We start from the raw sequence: 19,580 nt of genomic DNA, 5'->3' as shown, positions 1-19,580 counted from the left end.
ATGAGATTCAAAGCTGAAAAAATACATAATAAGAGATGGGTTTGGAGTTCTGTAATTAGATGCAAAATGCATAAAGAGATGCAAGAGAAAGCCAGAAAATGTGTAAGGAAATGAGACTTGTAGTAAGATTTAAGATTGGAGAGTGTGTAAACATATAAGACACATTTAGATAAGAGAGATAATGTTCAGGATGCATAATGAGATGTGGTACACTTAGAGCCTGATTCATTAAGTTTTATTTTCTCTATGGACACAGAAAAAGCTACTGTGAATTAGGCCCTTAATAACAAGGGCATATAATGAGATGTAAGACCAAGGATGTATGTTGAAATTCAGTGTTAACAGAAGCTCAATTTGAAGAAGGATTTTAAAAAAAAAGTTGGAATTGACATTTAAGAGTAAAATACATAGCCAGAGGAAATAATGGAAGCCATTTAACTGCCGGCTCTCTACCAATAAGTACATAATCCTTTGATCAGAGTGTGAGTATATTTGTGTCTAGGGATTCAGTGGGGAGTGAGGGTAGTAACAAAAAATGTTGTGTATGTATTTGGCTGGATAAGTTTTTGTGAGGAGAATGGAAGTTCTAATACAAGATTGAAGATGCTTCAAATATATGTCCTCAGGGCAGAATTTACTTTTTCTCTGATTATGGTAATTATTTTCTTCTATGATGTCATGAAATGCCTAGCCACCCACCTGGGGCTACCCCGTGGCCAATTAGAGGGTCTATCCCCAACAAAGCTCAGGTCCACCTGCACCTGCCACTTGTGCTCTACACTAGCACTCTCCTTACACCAACTGGGTCACAACTGCCTCTGCACTAGTCTCCCTCTCTCAAATTATTCCCAGTGATTTCTGGGTTACTGGGGCCACACTCCCAGTGGTCCCATAGTTCCCAGAAAGCACTCACAGACCCATCACACAAACCACCAGGATTCTTTATCAGTCTAGATATCAGAGTCAACAAACAAAATTGTTTATTGTCTTAAAATTGAACAATGAACAAAAAAAAGTGCAATCAGTAAACAATAATAGGTAAGTGAAATGTGGATCAATTATAACAGTAAACATTTGCTTACTTCCTAGAAAGTACCTGGGAAGATCAGGACATATATAGAGTTTCATCAAAGAGCTTTTTCTTTCTCTTTTCCAGGGCTGAAACTGAAACAACAGCCAGCCGCTGCTGAGTAATTTCAAAACGCCAGGCCAATCAGAGCTCAGAACAGTCAAGTTTCAAATAAAAACTGGTTACATCACTGCAAGGCACTTCCTACTGTCTGTTAACTAAGGAAGGAATCATTCACTTATCTGTAACAAATTTAAACATAAACATGCACCACCTGATGACCAAAGTAGAGAAATACACTTCAGGACTAATTTAGGCAGGAAAATATCTAATACATTTTATAGGCTTAAAACACGCTGTTTCTTCAAATATGATCTTTGCTATTAAACTGCTTTTCAACGTTCATCTTCCAGAAGATATATTTCATTCAGTTAAACTGAATCTGTAGTCTTTTATGTGCTTCTTGTTGTGGTTACAGCACCTCACCAGGGACATGCCTGTTACAGACGATATAACACTAGCTCATCATATCAGTAAAATAGTAAACTAGATTAATCAGATTTTAACTACCCTTTCAAAGCTTTCTTGGTCTTCTTATCTAGGCTTTGAACTCACTTTTTCAAGCTGGGCTCTCTGTAACTGGGCAATTGTCAGATAGGGGAACCACATAACTTTTCCTTAATTACTTAACCTTCAGCAGGGCCAGTTTAAGCATTAGACAGACCAGGGTTACCTAGGGTGGCAGTTTCTGGATGGGGGGATAGGGAGGACAGGAAAGAGCAAGTGCAATCAAAAAAACAATTGGTCCTGATAGCTATACAAACTCAACCATGACTACACACTTCGTTTGTGAGGTGCAAATGTGCCTCATTTGAGTGCCATTGTATATTGTGGTAAATCAAATTATATGGACACTATATTTCAGTGTGGGGATACCACATCACATGAAACTCAAAATCACAGCAAACTGAATCACTGATATCCACAAGTCACTATGCATTAAACATAACTTCATTAGAAAATGTTTTCTGTGACCATCAGAAAATGGCAGACCCACAGCATTTCCATCACATGATCAGCATGTTCCATCATGCTGATCATGTGATGTGTTCCTCTGCATATTTAGCAATGGCAGTAGGACGCCACGGCTTCCATCTTGGCTGCTGGTGAAGAAAGTGTTGGCTCAGTATGCTGTAAGTACAAGTCACTACTGACACTGTTTATTTTATTAGAATTATATTTTTAATACTGGTTTTGACTTCAATATAGTAGACTGCTACCCTGAAGAAGGATCAAAACTTGGCCATGTCGGCAACAAGTCTGAATGTTGATGGCAGTTAAAAGCATTGTATATTGTGGGGCACATTAAATAAGGAAACTCCTGAAAAAGAAAAAAAACATGCTCACAAAGAGCCAGCAACAGAAAAATCTAACAAAAGTTATACCCTACACCAGTGGTTCTCCTGGGCTCCCTGTAGCCTGTCAGGTTTTCAGGATATCTGCAATGCATATTCATAAGATAGATTTGAATATCATGGAGGCAGTGCATGCAAATCCCTCTCATGAATATTTATTGCGGCTATCCTGAAAACCTGACTGGTTTGGAAGCCCCCAGAACAGGTTTGGGAACCACTGCCATATACACCTTTCTGAGAGCTATTAGTTGGTATTTGGTCACCAAATGAACTTTCTAGGATGCTGCTTCTAATCCTGCTCCACCCTTATAGGGCAATTCTATAAATTAGGTCCATCTAGTCCAGTATCCTGCTTCCAAGAATGACCAGTACCTATTGGGATCTCAAAAAGAAGAGTCCAAGCTACTTGCATTTAACATGTTTTATGTACATAAATGTTTAAACTACTACTATATCTGCCAGCATGCCATCAAAGATATATTCTGCAAATGCCTATGCAAGTTACATAGTGTGTAATTCATGGAGAAGATGATAGATACCTGGAATGCCCTCCTGCGGGGAGGTGGTGGAGAAGAAAACAGTAACGGAATTTACAAACGTATTGAATAAACACAAAGGAATCCTGTATGGAAAGCATGGAACCAAACAAGCTTAGCGGTGATTAGATGGCAACACCGGTAATTGGGAAACAAAGCCAGTGTTTGGCAGACTTCTACAGTTTGTGCCTTGATCATGGATGAACAGATTCAGCTTCAGTAACTGGAGAACAAGGCCAGCGGCGGGCAGACTTCTATGGTCTGTGCCCTAAAAATGGCAAGAACAAATCAAGATCAAGTATGCATATATAGAGGGGCATAATCGAAAGGGGCGCCCAAGTTTTTCTGAGGATGTCCTCGCAGGACGTCCCCGTGAAGGGGTGGGGAAACCCGTATTATCAAAACAAGATGGACGCCCATCTTTTATTTCGATAATACGGTCGGGGACGCCCAAATCGCGAAATTTAGGTCGACCTTAGAGATGGTCGCCCCCGATTTTCGGCGATAATGGAAACCGAGGACGACCATCTCAGAAACGACCAAATCCAAGCCATTTGGTGGTGGGAGGAGCCAGCATTAGTAGTGCACTGTTCTCCATGACATACCAGGACACCAACCGGGCACCCTAGGGGGCACTGTAGTGGACTTCAGAAATTGCTCCCAGGTGCATAGCTCCCTTACCATGTGTGCTGAGCCACCCAAAACCCACTGCCCACAACTGTACACCACTACCATAGCCCTTATGGGTGAAGGGGGGCACCTACATGTGGGTACAGTGGGTTTCTGGTGGGTTTTGGAGGGCTCACATTTACCACCACAAGTGTAACAGGTGGGGGAGGGATGGGCCTGGGTCCGCCTGTCTGAAGTGCACTGCACACACTAAAACTGCTCCAGGGACCTGCATACTGCTGAAATGGACCTGAGTATGACATTTGAGGCTGGCAAAAAATATTTTTAAAGAATTTTTTGAGGGTGGGAGGGGGTTAGTGACCACTGGGGGAATAAGGGGAGGTGATCCCCGATTCCCTCCGGTGGTCACCTGGTCATTTAGGGCACATTTTTGTGGCTTGGTCATAAAACAAAAAAGGACCAAGTAAAGTCGTCCAAGTGTTCGTCAGGGACGCCCTTCTTTTTTCCATTATCGGCCGAAGACGCCCATCTCTTAAGCACGCCCCAGTCCTGCCTTCATTACACTGCCGACACGCACACATGAACTTTGGTCGTCCCCGCAATGGAAAGCAGTCGAGGACGCCCAAAATCAGCTTTCAATTATGCCGATTTGGGCAACCCTGTGAGGACGCCCATCTTGCGATTTGTGTCGAAAGATGGGTGGCCTTCTCTTTCGAAACTAAGCCTGTTAGTATCACATCATACCTTATATTATGAGTTTATCTTGTTCGGCAGACTGGATTGGCCGTACAGGTCTTTAATTACCGTCATCTACTATATTACTATCAGGCTCATTTTCGAAAGAGAAGGGCGTCCAAAAAGCGACACAAAAGGCACATGGGCGTTCCCGTGAAAGAAAGTTGCCCAAATCCAATAATTGAAACAGGGCCGTAAGGACGTCCTCAGCGCGAGGATGCCCATCTATGGTTGTCCCCACAGGGGGCGTGTTATGGGCGGCATTACGAGATGGGCGCCTCCAACGTATAATTCTTAGCGAAATGTTTTCGCATGGGTGGGAACATGGGCGTCCTTAGTTAGACCTGAAATAAAAGTGACCAGGGTAAGGGGTAAGTAGTCTTTAGACCCATTAGCGATTTTGTGGAGTTGGAGAGTGGCGAGAGCGTTGTTGGGAGAGAAAGCTGAATCGTTGTTTGCAGAGAAAGCTGAGAGTTTGTTGAGTATCTGTTACCTTTGTCTGTGTGCGATAGTCGGAACGTTTTCACCCTCACCTGCCTCATTTGTGTTTTACCTTTTCAGCTTTCCCTACCCCTTCTAGCCCCCAAACCCAAACACTACTACTCCTTCCTCTATCTCCCCTATCCCCTCCCCCTATCCCTCTCCATTCACTGTCCCAAAGTTCATATTTCATTCCCTAACCTGTTTGTAGTCTCTGTTTGTCTCTTTGTCCTGTGTATAGCTGCAGCGTGTTTGTGAAGACTGCCGTTTGCTGCTTGGAGAGTGAGTGGCTAGAGGGTGTGGCAGGAGAGTTTGTAGTGGGTCAGAGAGTGCTTGCAGTGTGGCTCTGCTGTGTGTGACCGCATTGTTTGTCGGTGGTGGGAGAGTGAGTGTCAGCTTCTGTTTGTTGCTGCTGTGTTTCACCAAGTTCGTAGGGAGAGGTGAGCACTGGTGTCACTGCATTGCACCTGTAGTGTGGAGAAATGGAGGCACTAAATGCACAGATGGCTTACATGTTGGAGGAAGAGGGGAGGCACCGCAGGAGGTACGCATGCCCCAATGTTTTCAGGCCTCGTAGCAGTTTCCTAGACCTCACTGACCTGCAGTGTCTCACTAGGTACAGCTTTGATAGGGAAGCCATTCAGCACCTTTGTGACCAGCTCCAACCCCTCCTGTAGCCCAGGACCAGTAGGAACAACCCCATCCCTGTGCACCTAATGATCACTGCTTCTCTATCTTTTCTGGCCACTGGGAGTTTCCAGTTTGTCCTATCTGTGAACTCAGGACTCACCCAGGATTCCATTTCAAACTGCCTCACCCAGTTCCTTGATGCCTTCCTTACCCACACCTCTGAGTACCTCACCTTCCCCACCAACCCCCAGGCCCTGCAGAACAACATGGCTGACTTCTACGCCATAGCTCGCTTCCCCTCGGTCATAGGCACCATTGACTGCACACATGTCGCACTCAGACCCCCAGGGGCACGAGAGGTCACTTATAGGAACAGGAATGCATTCCACTCACTCAATATGCAAGTTGTGTGTGACACCCGGGGGAGATTCTAGACGTGTGTGCCTGATACCCAGGTTTCACCCATGACGCCTATATATTGCAGCACTCAGGAATCTTCCGCAGGTTTGACCGAGGGGAGATCACCGGCGGATGGCTCCTAGGTAAGTGCAGCATGGATCTGTCCAAACTATACATCCTCCAACAGGCAACCCTCCACAACCCACTATTCCCCCCCCCAACTCCACAAGATACCCGCTCCAAACAATACACACTCATCTTTCTCATCCTGCTTCTCCCCAAAGGTGACAGAGGCTACCCACAGCGGAATTGGCTCATGACCCCCATAGTGCACCCACAAAGAGGGTCAGAGGAGAACTACAACAGTAGACATCGGACCAGCCGTGACATCATCAAGCGCATCTTCGGACAACAAGAACAGGTTCCGATGTCTGGACTGTTCTGGAGAGGAGCTCCTGTACAGCCCCCAAAAGGTGGCAAAGATATTCCTGGCCTGCTGCATGCTACATAATTTGGCAATGCGCAGAGGACAGGCCCTCCCACAAGAGCCAGAGCAATCACAGCAGCAGGCCCCAGATGAACAGGATGAGGAGCCCCCTCCACCTCCCGCCCACAGAGCAGAGCGCACATCAGCTAGGGGTCAGACCTAGGCAAAGACTGATTGAGACAAGTTTTGTGTGAGAGTAAGTTGACATTTATTTCTATCACATAGTATTTACACACTACCACCACCACCCCACTGCCACCACCATCACCCACTCTGTGCATATTCCCCTCCCTCCAATCCTCACCCCTCCAGCATGTCCCATCACTTTCCACTCCCCTCCCCTCCCCTGGCCCCGTCCCCTCCTATCCCTCCCACCGTGTTCCTTTGCAGCTGGTGCTGCAGGGGACCTCGGTTGAGAGTCCTCCTCTGATGAGCTCCCACTCTCCTCCGTGTCCACAAGGCAGCCTGTTGCCTCGGCTGCCCTGTGGAAGTCCGGCCACCTTGTGGTCTGTGGCTTGCCCTGCAACCTGGGCACAGGACCCAGAAGGGGAGATGGTGTAGTGGCTGCTGGACCAGTGGCAGAGGAGGTTGAGGATCTCAAGCTCCTCTTCTTAGCGGGTGGTTGCTGTGCAGTGGTGGAAGTAGACGCCAATTCTTGCTGCATCAGGGCTGTACTAGGTGCTTTCAGGTCACGGCGTAGGCCCTCGATGCTATGCTCCAGCCGTTGGAGCTGCTGTACCACTTCACGTTGGGCCTGTACCGCTTCCCATTGCACCTGGAGCACTTCCTGTTGCACCTGGAGCGCTTCCCGTTGCAGCTCCAATTTCTGGTGCCAGTAATCTTCCATGTGCACATTCTGGCCCAGCAATTGTGTGGCGAGGCGCAGTAGCTGCCTCCTCTGGCTGGATGGCTTCTGCTGAGGAGGTTGTCCCCCTTCTGCATCTTCTTCTTCTTCAGTGCCACCATCGGCAAAGGCTGCGGGTGGTGGAGGGAGAGCCTCTGCTGCGGGTGGTGGAGGGAGAGGCGGCGCTGCTGCTGCTGGGTCCTATAGTTCCACCCCATGGTCCTGTGTGCTTTCTTGTGCACATCCCTGCCACAGTGGAAGACCACGTTGAGCCGGTCCCTTACTGCCTCCCATTCTCTCTGCTTTGTTGTAGCAGACAGCCTCTGGCCCATGGGAGCAAAGAGATGAGGGTGCCTCCTCTGGATTTCCTGAACTAGCAGTTCAATTTCAGGGTCGCTGAAATTACCCTTGCGGGTGGGTGGTTGCTTTGGTGCCATTGTACCAATGCGATGAAAAGAATTGAAAATACAGAGAAGGGCGCTTAAATACTATCCCAGGGACTCCCATGTAAGAATGCGATGGGCATCCCTGAGATGGGCGTCCTAATTTCGATTATTGACAAAATCCCTAAATGTCCCCAGCTGCTCTGGCCATTTGGGCGTCCTCATTTCGATTATGGCTGAGGAACTATGGGCGTCCTACTACTTATCATTTCTATAGCGCTACTAGATGTACGCAGCGCTGTACACTTGAACATAAAGACTCAGCTGCTCTGTGTTTTGGGTGCCCTCATTTCAATTATGGGTGAAAATGATAAACGTCCCCAGCTGCCCTTCCCATTTGGAAGCTTGCATTCCCTTTATTGGTGCCTCTTTAAAACGGCTTTCTCTGTGCTTGCACTTTAGAGGGTTTTCTTTAGATTATGGGGTGGTATTTCAAAGTGTTTTAGCTTCAGTTATAGTAAACCTTGTTTTTGCCACTGTATGCTTTTGTACACCTGTTTGGTTTTTTTTTTTTTTTGGGGGGGGGGGGCTTTTTTGCCAATTCTTGAAATATAACTGGTGTGTGGGCTTTGTACCTTTCCTTTCCACAAGTTTCAGACTGGGTGTTAGCTGGTAGCTTAGCATATTCTCTGCATTTTCTACATCTGACCAACTATCCATTCTCTACCCTCCAGGAGCTCCTTGCTGTGTGTGATATGCTCCCTCACTGGCCCCCATTCTCTCTCTCCTTTGTTGAAGCAGGCAGCCTCTGGTCCCTTGAAGCCAATTCTTGCACCACAAGTTCAAGGTAAGCTTATACCTCTCAGCCACCTCTTTCCTTTCTGCTATGTAGGTGCTAAACACTTCTTGCAGGACATCTGGTCAAGAGGATTGCAAGAGACAGCAGTGGACTGTAATACACTGGACTCTGAGAGCCATGATGGTTTCTACCCAATTCATTGTACAGATGTCTTGTTCTCTATTGAACACACTCAGTTGTGACTGCCTGTGGGGTGGAGGAAGGGGAGGGGAAGAGGCCCTGAGAATGGATGTGTGCATCCCTCATGGTCAAGGGCTCCCCATTCTCTGCATTCAAATCTTGCCTCTATTTTCACCAGGTTCACGGGTATCCAAAGCTGGTAGTTTTTCTCCCACTTTGCACCTCATGTATCTCCCTGCTAGGTTCCATTCTTCTTTATGTGGTGAACCCCAGTCCCCTTTTATGAAATGCCCACCCATTCTCAAGGTTGCTGGGGTGGGGAGGGGGGGAAGCATATATGCACTCAATGTCTTTTCCACGTTACTCAACACAGTCCTACAATACTCCATAGTTATGGAACAACAACATTTCTAAATTCTAGCCTGCAAACCATTTTCAAGGTGGCCACAGGTGCGTGCCTACCATGGCCTTGAGCCCTTAAGTCATGGTGAGGGTGAGGGGTTCTGTTTACAGTTCCTATTCTAAATTACCTGCAGGTGGCTACAGCCTGGTGCCTATATAATTCCCCTAGCCTGTGCCCTTCTGTACCTGATATTGCAATTGTGATGAAGCAAACATCCATCTAATGCTTTTACCGTTGTTTTCCATTTTCTCCTCAGCACTATATACCATTGCTGATACATTCAATGTGAAAAGATGACCCAGCTGTTTCTAGCTCCTTCCTGGCCCTCACAAATGCGGTTTGGTTGTGGTTAAGGGTGTCTGATGATCAGAGAGCAAACATCGTCTATGCACTACCTTTGCTTATCTGCAAGTTTGTACTTGGCAGATCACTAGTGCTAGACAACATACCTATTATTTACACAACTCTGTGCTGTGGGGCTCTATGGTAAGGGGGGGGGGGGAGAGGCTGGATGGGCATTTCTGCCCACCCAGCCTCTCCCCCCCCCCCCCTTACCATACAGCCATGCAGTTTGGAAGGAACAGATGACCTTCTGTATGGCCACATTTATGACACATATGTACCAAAGTTTCTCTGTCACAGTTCATCTGTCATGCAACCCAGATTGCACACACCCTGTTAGATGAAAAATATTAAATTTGTATTTAAGTGAACCCAAAAAATAAAACTATGTATAATTTTCCCCCTCCCCCCCCAAAGTCCTTCAAGGGAGGCCATGTCCTCCTCCCTGCATGGCCTTGTGCAGCAGGCTAACGAGCAGCACCACGAGCAGCCTCTGTTGCTTGAAGTGCTGCTCGTTAGCCTGCCACATCGCCGACACCGCCAGCCTCATCACTGACACCTCCTACAGCAACTGGTTTTGGCTATTCACCAGCTGCTGCAGGAGGTGCAGTGCTGGGGCTGGTGTGGAGAGGGCTGGAGGCATGCCATACCAGGGGTCCTCCTCCTCCTCCACCACCGATTCTGGCAGTCCTGCCTCCTCCTCCTGCTCTTCCTCCACCACCGGAGCAGGCAGTCCTGCCTCCTCCTCCTCCTCCTGCTGCTGACGCCCTGTGTATGTAAAAGGATTGTCCTTGACATCAGCACATTCAACATGGCTTGCATAGTGCAGGAGCTGGCTGGCTGGCATGAGGCAGGAATGGGGAAAGGTGGGGGTCAGTGGTGAGCCCTGGGCTAGACACATGGGGTGTGAGATGCATGAGATGACATGACATGACAAGGAACCCTGGAAGCTGGTCTGAAAAAGGAGTACACTATAAGATGTGTTGGCAGCGAACACTCATTCCTCAGCAGCATGTTAGCATTTTGAGTAGTGACTATGGTAAAATGACCATTTTTTGGGGGGTGGGGAGGAGGAGGGGGTGGAAGCACTATTTCTTTACATTACTTTCAAATCATGCTAGACATCCACTAAGAGCAGGACATCAGGCAAGAATACCATGAAACAGTATCCACCCCAGAAAGGGGGATACAGAAGTGAGGCATGTCATCTCATTCATCTCAGAGGAGGTTAGTTGGAAGTTACATCCACACTCATGGGAGGGTAGCAGCAACCTCAGGCCTTGATCTGGGACAGAGGTGTTATGACTTACTAGTTGCCTATTAGCCACATGGAAACTGATATTGTACACGATATTTGCATTATTAAATAAATACATTTACAAATGAGTACAGGTGCCCTGTTTACAATACTTATGTCGAGCCCTGAGGCACTGTCGCACGCTCCTAACGAGATTGGGGCTGCCCGTCGTATACGCCAAAACCGGCATCTCAGGGACTCCAGGTCCCTCCGAATTCCAAAACGTCTGCAAAATACAAGTTTGTACACCAGGAGTCAGGGGATGGCCCTTCTTGCTTTCACAACACAAATTCATTTGGCAGCCAAATTGTAGAGACACACAACACTGATTGGGGGACGGGGGGACGGGACGGACAGACATTACATTGGTACAGATGATGTCATTGAGGTGGACATGAGGACAGAGAGTACCGTTTGTGTGCAGTATTGTAAGATGTGGGAATGTTTTTCCTTTCTAGTACATAGATTCTATTAATGAATGTGCATGTGCACATATCACTGATTAGCAGACTACAGTTAGTGCTTACATTGCTGAGGGAGCTCTTAAATGTGGTGCTACAGGAAGGGGACCTAATAGCCCAGGAACAGTGGGTGGGGGGTGTGTGTGAGTGAGAAAAAGCACTTACCTTTCCAGCCTTTGTTGTATCTGTGTCCATGTTCTAATGGACACAGTCCTGGGGGCGCAGGTGGTGGTGGTGCATGAAGAGACTGCGCCGGTGCCTCAGGCAGAGCTGCACCAGGAGCAGACTCTCCACCAAGCTAAATTTGGGTTCTCTACGGAGCGCCACATTTCTCAGTGAATAACCATTGGAAAACGTGCATCGCCTTATATGGACACCCATGCGTGATGGACGTCCTTACATGCACAGTTCCATATATGGACAACCATCCTATATATGGACGAGTCAGCACGTGGACGTCCTGTCCCATATATGATGGGTCGACATGTGGATGACCATGACGCATGGACATTGGATTCACACAGCATTAAGAGGTTTGTTTTAAATTAAATCCTTACTTTACTTTCCTAAGGTCAGATAATTTAATTATCTGTTTAGTTCAGACTTCAAATATTATTCTATTTGTTTTCAACACATACTTTATAAACAGGTTTATATCTCAAAGGATATCTTTCAGGAATGATATCATATCAATTCCTATTTTAACTACTTCAACCCACTGAAGGGCTACTGGTATTTAATGCTTTCTAGCACTTTTCAGAACAAAATATTCTTTTCAAATAGTATTCTAACTATTTTTAACTACTATCAATTGTTTCAAAACAAACATGTGAAGTACAAGCTTTCTCTCTCAGGAGAGAAATCAAAACCTCTTAAATTTAGTACAAACCTCTGTATAATCTCAGTACATTCAGTTAAACTATTCCCAAGCACTCTTATTATTTCACTCAAACTTTTTCATTTATTCCTTCCTTTCAGACCTCTCACTCAGACATATCAGGATGCAGGTCTTCTCTCATCAAAATCTTCCGTTGCTCTCTCACCAGCTGTCCAGTGTTGCCAGTTACCCGGTCCCCAAACCCGCCCAAAAAGTTCACACCCCCACCCCCGCCGTCATCAACCCTGCCCCCGCTGTCATCAACCCCACCTCTGCCATCATCAGCTCCACCCCCGCTGTCATCAACCCCGCCCCCGCCATCATCAGCCCCGCCTCCTCCGCCATCAGCCCCGCCCCAAACATCAACCCCGCCCAAAATGTCATCAAACCCCGCCCAAAATGTCATTAGCCCCGCCCCCGTGGCCCGAAAAACCGCACAGAAAAACAGCAGAAAACCCCCCAAAATAGCCCAAAAAACCGCGACCCACAATGGACAAAAATTTCCCACAGCGGGTCCCGGAAAACCGCCCAATTGGGCGGGAACACCGTCCACCTCACTAGTTAGATCCCTAACTAGAGCAGTGCAGCCAATCAGGAAGCTCTCTTTGAAAACACATTTCCATACTGACATTCTATTTTGCATTTTTGGTTAAAAACAGTATATACAACCTTCGTTTTTGGATTTTAATTACATAACACAGATCAGAGCAATGCCCTAACGTTTATTCTATAAAAAATTTCATTAAAATTGACCCCCCCAAATAGCCAACCTGGAACTTCATAAAATTGAACTAATTTGCATAAAATCTAAGCTTCCATAACCCCATGACAAGCAAGTATAGGCTTCCTGCACCTGATTTCTAGCATTAAAACTCATGCAAACACTTTTAAAATTTATTTTTAATACTTTTTAAATTTTCAGGTGTCAGTGCAGGTCTCCTTTAACTGTACTGCGCGTGCACTAAAAAAATTTGCGGTGTTTCGGTATCACCTTGGCAACCAGGACGCCTCCAAACCCCCCTGCACTTCCCAACAGTCTCCGGGGTATATTAATTAAAAATGCACCACAGGCACGTGCCTCATGCATGCTCAATTGCGCATAATGCCCGATTTCAGCCACATATATATTTTATTAATTAGATCCCTCCACGGGTCAAAACTAGCCCCCTTTTAATATTTTTAATTGAAAACATTGGTGCTTCAGTGGTCCCGATACTCCCTTTCAACACCAGAACCATCGGGTAAACTTTGTGCGCCAAGCATGCATGTCTGACGTTATTGATGACATCAGCGCACATTCCAACGTTGCAAACCCATCAGCAGCGTTCCCTGGTTTCCTGCAGGCCTTAGAGAGCCCGGAGCTTTTCCTGTCCACTATGTCCGGCGTCCCCTTCACCTGGGGCAGTCTGGAACACAACGCGGTTCACGCTGGACGCGCGATGCTGCAGCGGACCTGCCCCAGACACGCCCCAAACCCCAAATCCATCCTGGAGCCTCCCCACTGCTCCCAGGGGCCAGGTAAATAAATATTTAATTTTTATATACTATACAGGTTACATTATGTCAGTTTTTGGAATGTATGCACATCTGCCAGAAACAGTTTTTAGACTTGGCTGTGGTTCAGGTAGGAGAAAAGCCTCCAGCATAAGGGTGGTAAATCTCCATCTGTGATCCTCCAATTTGAATCACCTCATGTCTCTGAATCAATTGAGAACAAATGTGTATAATTTTTTTTTCTCCTGCAGCTTGTGCACTGCCTCATTCAGTTCTCCTCCCGGTTTACCTTATCGTGGCAATCCTCTTGCCCACTCAATGACCGCCCAGTTCTCTGTGCTCCAGAGTTTTAACTCTCCTCCTTCCTTCCTCACATAGATAGCTCCTAATACAGTACTGATTTGTTTAATATTTTTTTGTTCCTGTCAGTGATGTGACTCTTAAAGTGTCCCCAGTCACCTTAGCCGGGAACTAACTTTCTTGTTCGGGGTTGCAGCATGGTTTTGTTATGCAGTGGCACCAGCTAGTTCTCTGTAGCAGAACTTTATGCTTGCAGTGTGACAGCTAGTTGTGGTGCCGCCCGACTTTCAGTGGCAGCACAGGAAAAGAACAGAAAGGCTGCCGAGGTTTGCTTTAAATCTTCTCTTTTCCATGTTACACTGTCCGCTTATGCTGAGGTTTAAAAAAAGAAGTGTATGTGGATGCTTGGGGTTGAAAAGGAGTGTAATAGGTCATAATACAAGACAAATAGAAGGCAAGTTTCTTCTGAGATTTTGTTATTATGCCCTTATTTGCATACTTAAAGTATACATACATAACGCTAAGCATGTATAAGTGATTAAACCACTTTACTCTTGGTTACTTCAGAGGAGAATGGAATAAGGATGTTCTAGATGTATGCCTTCAGGCACTTGACTCATTGCACACACAGGTTAAAACTGCAAATTTCGTACCAAGTTGTTTCAGGTGACAGACCTGAGTTATGAACGCTTATTTCTTTTGTTTTTGTTGCTGGGGCTAGTGGTTGCACTGTCGCATGCGCAGGTTCCATTGACTCCAGCCAGCAGGAACATAGGATAGATTTGAGATATGCTCTGGACAGTGTGTAATGTAAGAAAGACACCTTTTGCTTTAGTTAGCTGTGGGCTTACAGCAGCTTTGTATTTTCTGTTTTTCATGTGTAACATATATGTGACAAGGTGAGTGATTCTGCTAGTGTATGATTTCAGTGTCGGAATCTGTAGCAGTTCAGCATGTTCTGTTGTTCCAGTAGGCGATATCAGTTGCGTACCTAGCATACTTGACACCTGGCCTGGGGCCGACCTTTTTTTTTAACCCCCCCCCCCCCCATGAAAAAATTATTTTTAGCAATAATCATGAAATGAGATAAATGGTCAGAAAAGAAACAAGACAATAAACATTTTATTGAAATTTTCATATGTAATCATCATAATGTATTAAAATTAGTCCAATAAAAAGATTACCTTATTTCCATTTTCTTTTTATAAATGTTTATTAACACAACTTCAATACTACTTTATCATAAAGTAAAAAAGAAAAATACATTTTTATCTACCTTTGTTGTCTCAGGTTTCTACTTATCTGCTCTGTCCCTTCTCCTGCTTCCTTCCATCCAGCGTATGCCCCCCCCCCTGCCCTGTTCCATCCAGCATCTGCACTCTCTGTCTGCCCCGTTCCATCCAGTGTCTGCAACGTCTCTCTGCCCCTGTCCCTCTTCATCTAGCGTCTGCCCCTTTCCATCTAGAGTCTGCCCCCTCTCTCTGCCCCTTGCCATCCAGCTGCATGTGCATCTGACCTTTCTCTTTCTTCCATCCAGTGTATGCCCCCCCTGCCCCTTTTCATCCAGCGCCTGGTCTGCCTCTTTCCATCTAGATTTTGCCCTCTCTCTCTCTGCCCCTTTCCATCCAGCCGCACGGTTGTCTGCAGTGCTATCCTTTCTCTCCCTGCCTTTCATCTAGCATCTGCCCCCTCCTACCCCTTTCCATCCAGCTTCTGTCTCCTTTCTGTGCTCCTTTCCATCCACCATCTGGTCTGCCCCTTCTTCTCTTCCTTCCATCAGCGCCATCTGCCCCTCTCTCTGTCCCCTCCATCCATCCAACCAGATGCCCTCTTTCTCTCCCTTCCATTCCAGACTAGTGTTCTTGCCCCCCTCACCAGTCCTTCCTTTTCACATTTCAAGATACCCTTCCCCCCTGCTTGCTGCTCCTGTCAAACTAGCAGCAGCAGCAATAGCAATCAAATGTTAAAAAAAAAAAAAGTCAAGGCAGCACACAATTTAAATAAATATAAGATCATGCTGCGCGGGGCCTAATTACCTGGCTCTTCTCCAGACCTGGAACGGGAAGTAACCTCGACCCATATGATCTATCCCCAGTCTTCTGCCGACGCTACTAGTGGCCCGGCAGGGGTAGAGTTCGAGTGCATTGGTAGCCAACGCGAAACTGAGCCACCCCCGGAGAAGACATCACAGAGGAAAGCCGCAGGCGCTGGAGGAGCAAGGCAGTGTGAAAGTAGTGTAGTTGAGACGATGGGGGGAGAGAGGAGCAGCTGGGAGGAGATGGAATGAGCGGTGTGGCAGAGGTGTAAGGCACATACCGGCGCCGCGGAGCAAGTTAGGGGAGGGTAGGCAGGAAGTGAACTGACGGACGGAGCAGATTACCTCCCGCTGATTTGCACACGGGGCGGTCCGCCCCCACCTCCCCACCCTCGGTACGCCACTGGGTGATATATTGATGGTCTAGCTTGCAGTGCTGCATTTTCATAGGTTGGGTTGTTGCTGTTCAAGTCCTGGCAGTGCTGTTATGGTATTTTGTGTTAAGCAACCTAAAGAATGTACTTTTACGATATAAAAGAATATACTTTTTAAATAGATACTTTTTGTGGTGGAAAGTTGCCGAAGGAGATCCCATCCCAGTGTTCTAGATTTGCAAACCAAAAATCAGATAATCTTAATATGTAGTGAATATAAGTATATCAAGATGTGTAATGAACGTAAGCATAAACATGGGGAGTGGCTGTGTATTTGAGGAAAGGGAGACTTACCTCTATTAAGAAGTTGTCCCCCTATCCTGAAGAACTTAGCTTAGTGCAATGATAGTTACGGGCATACAACATAAATGTATGAGCTGTGTATCAGCAGCATACACTTTTATGCATTTTTACCCCCAGATAATTTTTAAAATGACTTTTCTCCACATAACACTTTTCTCTGAGGACAAACAGGCCATATTCTTGCATGTGAGTGACATCATCCCCATCGCCTGGTGCAGAGCTTAAACAAGCTACTAGAGTTTTAAGAGCGCACGCAGTGTCTCCACTGCACATATGTGAGTGCCTTCCCACCTGCTGTGAAAGCATGGGACCATCAGTCTCCTCATCTGCAGTGAGGAGAGAACGCAATTGTCCCATGCTCCTTACAGTGTCTGGTGCATAAGTATATATTTTTGGAGGTTTTGTGTTTTCCATTCAGGTTTTTTTGCCCAGACTTTTTGGGTTTTTTTTCTTATAGTTTTAGTTGTCTTATAATTTTAGTTTATTTTCCCCCACTTTTAGGTTTGCTTTATTTTTGGTACATTCAGTGGGCCCTCTTAGTCCTGAGCTCCGTTCAGGTATTTCTCCTTTGATTTTTCTGGTGTGTACCCCTTTTTTAGTCACCATCAAGCCATTTGATTTGGCCACGGCTGTTTTCCCTTCCATGTCATTGAAGGATCCCAGTGACTTTAAGCACTGTATCCGATGCAGTAGGACCATCTCTGGCAAAGACACTCATTCTTGGTGTCTTCTGTGTTTGGACCTCAACATACCCCTTCCAGCTGTGTTCTTTGCCATCGTATGAAGAAAAGAACCCAGCTGGCCAGAGGGGCTCAAAGTGAAAAGTTTTCTGGGGTCTAGTCCGAAGCCTCAGCGTCAGTATCGGCATTGGCATTGATGTTGGGAGTTGCATCGGCGTCAGGTGCATCGGTCCTATGGCTGAGACGCCTGTCTCAGACACCTGAAGTGGATGCGCATCGAGTGGGTCTCCACCTGCCTTGACGCTGACCACTGTGCAGGGCTCCCGGGACCAGTCACAATTGGACCTGACACTGATGTCCTTCCTTTCAGACCTCTCACTCAGACATATCAGGATGCAGGTCTTCTCTCATCAAAATCTTCCATTGCTCTCTCACCAGCTGTCCAGTGTTGCCAGTTACCCGGTCCCCAAACCCGCCCAAAAGGTTCACACCCCTACCCCCGCTGTCATCAACCCCGTCCCCGCCAAGGAGCATCGAACAGTATCAGGTGAAGGCCAAGAATCATTGGCATCGATTCTCCTTGACCCACAGTGCCGGGAGCTCCGGGACACAGAGGAATTTGGTCCTAGAGAAGCGTCGGCGCAGGGAGGACCACTCCCGCTCCATACAAGAGGTGCTGATGCACAGGTCTCCATGCAGCCAGGACCAGGTACCCGTCTCAACCCCAGCAGTTCAGCAGTCTTGTCTCTGAACTAGCACCCCAGCCTTTCCTGATGGCCTTTCTTGATGAGTGCATCTGGGCCATGCTCCCTGAGCTCTTGGTGAAGTTTTTTTATAGCAGTGTGCATAGGCATCTGGGGTGCTTGCATGAGCCATGCTACTTCCTGCTGCTCCACAGGGCATTCAATCTGCGGTGAGGTGACCCACGCCAGTGTCACACATGGCGCCGGTATCGACAGCAGCCCATGTGGGCACTCCCTCGACATCGGTGGAGGAAGCTCCAATGGAGTCGAGGTTAGAACCCGCTCCTCGATGCCTTTCTCGAGGACATTGCTCCTCAATTTGAAGGCAGGCTCAGTCTTGGCCCTCCCCTGAGGAGTTTTTTGCCGACACTGATGAGGAGCACTCATGAGAGTCTGATGAGGTTACGGTACTTCTCAGAGGAGAAGTCTTATGGCATCCCATCTGACCCCTCCCCTGCAGAGGAAAGGAGGAAGTCTCCACCGGAATGCCTTTGCTTCCCAGGTTTTGTGCTGGAAATGGCGGTTGCCATTCCCATTCGTTTAGAGACAGAGGACGAGCCCAAGGCTGAGATGTTCGAGGTCCTGGACTAGAACTCTCCTCCTAGAGAAGCTGTGATGGTCTCTTTTCACTGGCCCCTGAAAGATGTCCAAGTGAAGAACTGGGAGCCCCCTCTGTCTGTCACTGTCCTGCCCAAGAAGATAGACACTATATATAGGATCCAATGTTCCCCAGGGTTTGAACAGCCTCAGTTGCCTCATCATTCCCTGGTGGTGGAATCCGTGCTCAAAAGAGCCAGGAGTTCTAGAGACTTTGCTTCGGCATCCCATGGCAGAGAAGCTAGAATCCTGGATTCTTCTGGGTGGAAGATGTATCAGGCCTGTATGCTAATCTCCTGTATTCAGTCTTACCAGCTGTACGTGAGCCTGTACTTGTGGAACTTAGTGCACAGTATTAGAGAATGACACGGGGACGCGCAGTAACCATAGGGATGGGGACAATCTTTGTCCCCGTGTCATTTTCTAGTTGGACGGGTAGAGGGTGGTGGTGGGAAGGAGGGTTGTTATAGCTGCTCATTGTTATTATTGTTTTCTTTTTCTAATTTATACACAACAGTTGCCCATCATATTGTTCCTTTTTATACTTTAATAAAAAGGTTTAAATATAAAATCATAAGTGTTCAAGGCTTCTGTAGATGGAGGACAGAGCACAAGGGGACAGGGTGGGGACAAGGACAGAACCTGCGGGGACGGGACGGGGATGGAGACAAGGCCTGCGGGGATGGGGCAGGGATGGAGACAGAACCTGCGGGGATGGGGTGGGGACGGAGACAGAACCCGCAGGGATGGGGCGGGGACAGGGACAAACTTTGTCCCTGTGTCATTCTCTACACAGTATGTCTGATTTGGCAGATTCTCTCCCACAGGAACAGGCCAAATCATTTCACCAGTTAGTCAAGCAGCAGAAGTTGTGTAGCATGTTCTTGTCCAGGGGTGCCTATAACCCCTTTGATGTGGTGTCCAGAATCTCTGCCGAGGGTATAGCGATTTGCAGAGTCTTATGGCGGTGTGTCTCTGACTTGCACTCTGTGGTTCAGCAAAGGTTAGTGGATGCCACATACCAGGG

General features: G+C 47.0%; 1 protein-coding gene across 3 annotated transcripts in view; it reads left to right on the top strand.

Moving 5' to 3' along the window:
* The first annotated feature begins 13,942 nt into the window (after nt 1-13,942).
* The window catches only part of LOC115478718 (retinol-binding protein 1), a 318,900-nt gene continuing 313,262 nt past the window's right edge, over nt 13,943-19,580 (top strand). For 2 of the 3 annotated variants that reach the window (XR_003943567.1, XM_030216262.1), the window contains exon 1: nt 13,949-14,087. The gene's annotated coding sequence lies outside the window, so the exon portion shown is untranslated. Of the gene's footprint in view, nt 14,088-19,580 lie in introns of all 3 variants that reach the window. The other variant, XM_030216264.1, reaches the window with a different exon arrangement.

This window comes from Microcaecilia unicolor, chromosome 10 (assembly GCF_901765095.1).
Source record: "Microcaecilia unicolor chromosome 10, aMicUni1.1, whole genome shotgun sequence".
NCBI classification, from domain to species: Eukaryota; Metazoa; Chordata; class Amphibia; order Gymnophiona; family Siphonopidae; genus Microcaecilia; species Microcaecilia unicolor.
The sequence above is the reverse complement of the archived record's forward strand: the minus strand, read 5'-3'. Positions and strand labels throughout refer to the sequence as shown.